This window comes from Dromiciops gliroides, chromosome 1, assembly GCF_019393635.1.
Source record: "Dromiciops gliroides isolate mDroGli1 chromosome 1, mDroGli1.pri, whole genome shotgun sequence".
In the NCBI taxonomy this organism is placed as follows: domain Eukaryota; kingdom Metazoa; phylum Chordata; class Mammalia; order Microbiotheria; family Microbiotheriidae; genus Dromiciops; species Dromiciops gliroides.
In genome coordinates, this window is record NC_057861.1 from 82,161,683 (window position 1) to 82,166,848 (window position 5,166).

Consider the following 5,166-nt stretch of genomic DNA (forward strand, 5'->3'; position numbering starts at 1 on the left):
TGGAGGGTCGATTGGGTAAAGGAAGGGTGGGAAGCAGGAATACCAGTGAGGATGCTATTACCATAGCTGTAGTGAGGGCTTGGGGGGACCTGAGCAAGGGTGGTTGCTGCATGAATGGAGTGAAGAGATGAATGAGAGTAGAGAGAGGATGGAGAGAGAATGAACAAGACCTGGAAACTGAGTGGATATGGAGGAGGGGGGGAGAGGGAAGGATGAAGGATGATTCTGAAGTTTGAACTTGAATGACTGAGACAATAGCAGTGCCATCGACAGACACAGTGACATTAGAAGATGTGTTGGGTTTCAGGGTGAAGATAACAAATGCCATTTTGAAGTTGTTGAGATTGAAACAGCAGAGAAAGAGAGAGAGACAGAAACATACACACACACACACACACACACACACACAGAGAGAGAGAGAGAGAGAGAGAGAGAGAGAGAGAGAGAGAGAGAGAGAGAGAGAGAGAGAGAGAGAGAAACATACACACACACACACACACACACAAAGAGAGAGAGAGAGAGAGAGAGAGAGAGAGAGAGAGAGAGAGAGAGAGAGAGAAAGAGAGAGACAGATTGATTGGGCTAGATATATTGATTTGGGAGTCACCTGTGAGGAAATGATCCTTGAACCTGTGGGAGCCGATGAGATATCTAAGAAAATCCATGTGGAGAGAGGAGAGAAGTGAGCCTGGGATAGAGGCCCAGGAAACACCCACATGAGTGGGGCAGGAGATGGACGATGATCAAACAGAGAAGACGGTAGGAGAAGCAGGAGAGAACAATACTAGGGAAGCCAAAGGGGGAGAAAGTGTCTAGAAGAAGAGTAGTGCCCCAAGGTACCAAAAGCTGCAGAGAGGTCAAAGAAGATGAGGGTTGAGAAAAGCCAGGCTATTGTTGGTAATGTTGGAGAGAGAAGTTTTAAGTGGAGTAGTGAGGCTGGAAGCCAGATTGCAAGTAACTGAAAAGCGAGTGGGTAGTGAGGAAGTAGAGCTAGCAAGGAGAGATGTTTCTTTCTAGGAGTTTGGCAATGAAAAGGAGGAGAGCTAGAGGATAAGAGCTTGAGGGGACTGAGGATGGACTGAAGGTTTCCTAAGGATGGCATACACCTGAACAGGGCACATTGAGGTGGTACCATGCACAGAGTGCTGGGCCTGGAGGCAGGAAGACTCCTCTTCCTGAGTTCTAATATGGCCTCAGACACTTCCTAGCTGTGTGACCCTGGGCAAGTCACTTCACCCTGCTTGCCTTAGTTCCTCATCTGTAAACTGAGCAGGTGAAGGAGATGGCAAACCACTCCAGCCTCTCTGCCAAGAAAACCCCAAAGCTGGTCATGAAGAGTCCATGCAGAGTCGGGCTGACTGAAGGTGACTGAACAACAACACCTGAGCAGACAAGCAGGTGTTTGTTAGCAGCCATTAGAAAGAAGATTTTTACACACAAACACATTGTTGCATTTATATTTCTACTGGCTCATACACATGTGCATGTATGCATGAATATATACAGAATACAATATTTTATACACATGCATGTATTTGTTGGGAAAGGCCCTGGAGAACATTGGAAGGATAGGATGGAGGACACAGCCCTCCCATGTAGGCTGTGGAAAGGAGGCCAGCTTCTTCTTTAGAGCTAGAAGTGAAAGGGGAGAGGATGGGTGAAGGCTGATTTTGAAGTATGGAGTAGGGGACAAAGGAGTCGATGGTGTATCTTTTCTCAGAAAAGAAGGTATCCAGGGCATCTGCTTGATGAAGAAGGTGGGGGCCGGGGGAAAGGAGGCTCTAGGGGACTGAAGAAAGAAGGAGAAAGGGCGGAACAACTCCTGAAGAGGGTGAGGTCGTCACGAGAGAGCGACTGTTCCCCTGTGCTTGGCTAAGATCCGAGTTGAAAGCCAATGACCCAGTTGCCACAGTAGGGCAACTTCCTTCTCCTTCTAGGGTTGGGCAGAACTGAATCTCAGAGGTGGCAGGGGCCTGGGCAGCCATCTGGCCCGACTCAATCCTATACAGGAATCCCTTCCACAACCTATCTGCCAAGTAGTCATTCATTTATTTGTTTGGAGACGTCCAGTGAAAGGCAGCCTACCCCACTTTGAGCCAGCCCATTCTACTTTGAAGTACATTTCCACATTCTTAGAATATTTTTTTTTCTTACTCAAGCCCAAATCTGTCTCTCTTCATCTTTTGCCCATTGTCCTGGACGGGACGGTACAAACCAGGGCGGTTTGTACAATGTCTCATCCATCTAACCTCGATGATTGTTGAAGACAGACCTTTATGTGCCCCCTTGAATCTTCTTTTTTCCATGCTAAGCAGCTCCCTTGCCCCGTCAGCTGATCCTCATAAGGAATTACCTTGAGACATCTTACCTTTTGATGGGTGTCATTCCAAACAGCCTCTTTTTTAATGGCACCCCCTCCCCATAGTGTCTCCCCTTCGTCTATACTTAGAAATGAAGAGCCTCCTCTTCTCCCATGCTCCAAATCCCCTCTTCCCTTCAGCTGTTTGTAGAGAGTGAGTGATTAAACCCCTGGGAGTCCTTTCAAGATCCTCGGGCAGTTCCTTCAACTGGCTTTATGGTGTAGCATGCAGGACTTACTTTAACATTTACAAGGCTGATCACATGAGGGCTAGGCTCAGGGGTCACCTCCTAGCTTTTCTTCACCGACTTAATTGTTAATACTTGCTCTCTTTTCAAAGTATAATATATTAACTTCTCTGGGAAGCCTTCTTCCCTTTTGTAGAATATAAGCTTCTTCAGGGCAAGAATTACCTTTTTATTTGTGTTTGTATGCCCACTGTCTAAGATATAGTAGGTACTTGACAAATGGTTCCTGAATTGAATTTAACTGAATTTCACCAGGGTGGACAGCCCCATCATCACTGCTGGTCATACTCCTCAGTAGATGAACATTGTCTTTGTGGCAGTTGTGAGGAAAGTATTATGAACCTTAAAAGGCTATACAGATATGAAGTGGCTAAAAAACGTTATCCTTCTGTGATCAGTTTCCTGGTGATGAGCCATTCCACTTTAGGCTTGAGGGACAGACCCCCAAGCCATCCCACGTTGGCCTTGGGTGACAGACAGTCCATTGCCGGGCCAGTGTTTGAACCCGTGGTCTGATATGCCTGAACTCATGCCTTCTGCCATGGCCTGGATCATCCCCATGCTGCACTGAGACACTGGAGGAGGACGCCTGATAAAGTTGCTCATAATGGGCTACGATCCATATTTGTGTCATGTTGACTCAGTGTGAAATGTCACATTCCATGTTTTCCAGACTCCTTGCTCTCCTGGTTGCTCTCCTGTCACGGGCTTTGGCTTTTTCAGGGCTTCCGTTTGAGGGTGAAAGCCAGACTTCCCATTCTGCTATATTGGAATATAGTATGTGATAATATATGGGAATAGAGTGCAGTATATAGGGGAATTGAGGATACTCTGCCAACCAGCTTTTTTGAGAAACAGCACGGTAGAGGGGAAGGGACATTGGACTTGGAGTCACGAATCCTAGGCTTGTGGGAAGAACTACCTTACCTCTGAGTCTCAGTTTCCTTGTCTGTAAAATGGGGATAATACTATTACTATACTAGAACCCTGGACACCTTCCCATGTTCTATAAATTTCAGTTATCAAGGCCCTGTGCTCACCCCCTGGGGTGTTTGTTTGCTGGGCAACGGGGATTAAGTGACGTGCCCAAAGTCACACAGCTAGTAAGTGTCAAGTGTCTGAGACCGGATTTGAACTCAGGTCCTCCTGAATCCAGGGCCAGTGTTTTATCCACTGCACCACTTAGCTGCCCCCTACAAAGGAGATTAAGATAAAGCCTCTGGCCTCCAGAGGTTCACAGTCTAACCAGGGAGGAAAAACCCACGTGGAAAAAGTTGACTCTAAGGTCGTGTACACTTGGGGAACTAAGATCATCAAGGGTCATATATGATCAGAGTTCAAAGGGCCCTTCTTTTTTTTTTCCCAAAAATATGGAACGCTTCATGAATTTGCGTGTCATCCTTGCGCAGGGACCATAATCTTCTCTGTATCATTCCAATTTTAGTATATGTACTGCCAAAGCGAGCACCAAAGGGCCCTTCTTAGAGAGCAAGTGCAGCCCTCTGTCCAGTCATATAAACCTTCTCATTGGCAAAGCCAAGACTTGGACCTGTAGAGCTGAGCTAGTAGGACTATGGCAACTTTTAAACCAGGTAGGAACTGAATCACAGACAGAAATCCTATTGAAGGAGGGAAGAGGAAGGAGTCTGTTGGTGACTTGAACACAGCAAGACTTTAAAAAGACTTTAAAAACATTTTTTGTCTTTTTGGAAAGCTTTCCGCTACCTTAAACTCCTTTTCTTAGAGCTAACATGTTGGTACATTTCTCAGAGAACAAGGAAAGACTGATTTATAGGAAAAAAAAGAGGTGGTTGAAAAAGAAATAATTTTCCCCAGACTTCATCTAACACTTGCCGAAAGGCAAGATGGGAATTCAATTTCCAGGAATCAGATACCTGGCCCCAGTCTGTCCCTGGGATGTGGTAGAGCCTAATACTGAAACCTGTTTGGCTGGGAGCTTAGGATGAGATGGTGCCCCATACCATGACATCGGCCTGCTGCTGTCAGTCGGCTTCTGTTCTCCTCTATGAAGCTTTTCTTGACTATTCCTGTACCTGAGACTCTTCTTCCCATGACTCATGACACCTGCTTGTGTGTGTGTGTGTGTGTGTGTGTGTGTGTGTGTGTGTGTGATTGAGAGAGAGAGAGCGCGAGCGTGCGTGTTCTTCAGACATCAGCTGTGGATAGTTAATGCTCCGTTTTTGTGACTAGGGCTAGGGTTTGGGCAGGGCATGCTGGGAAATGTTGAAAAAGGGCTCTCTGAAAATACCCAGCACCCTTTTATGTTTAATCTGCATCATTAACATTTTCTCTATTACTTTCTTAAGTCTAGACAATCAATAAAACAATATATCAAGCCCTGTTTGCTGATTTCCTGCATGTAAATGCTTGTCCTAAAAATTTATCAGTCAGTTCTAGTGAGCTGTGTGAGTGGGCAGGAAGAAGAGAAAGGGAGCTGAACACCCACAGAAGGCAGAAAAGAGACACAGGAACGCATCAGGGTGGACGATTGTGGGTTGGCTCCAGGGCCTGGACCAGAATGTCCAGAAAGAGACAGTG

At 46.2% G+C, this 5,166-nt stretch overlaps 1 non-coding gene across 1 annotated transcript; it reads right to left on the bottom strand.

Moving 5' to 3' along the window:
• Positions 1–3,971: 3,971 nt before the first annotated feature.
• LOC122737546 lies at positions 3,972–4,075 on the bottom strand. The gene has a single exon (XR_006354376.1). It is a non-coding gene; the product is annotated as a U6 spliceosomal RNA (small nuclear RNA).
• Positions 4,076–5,166: the final 1,091 nt, after the last annotated feature.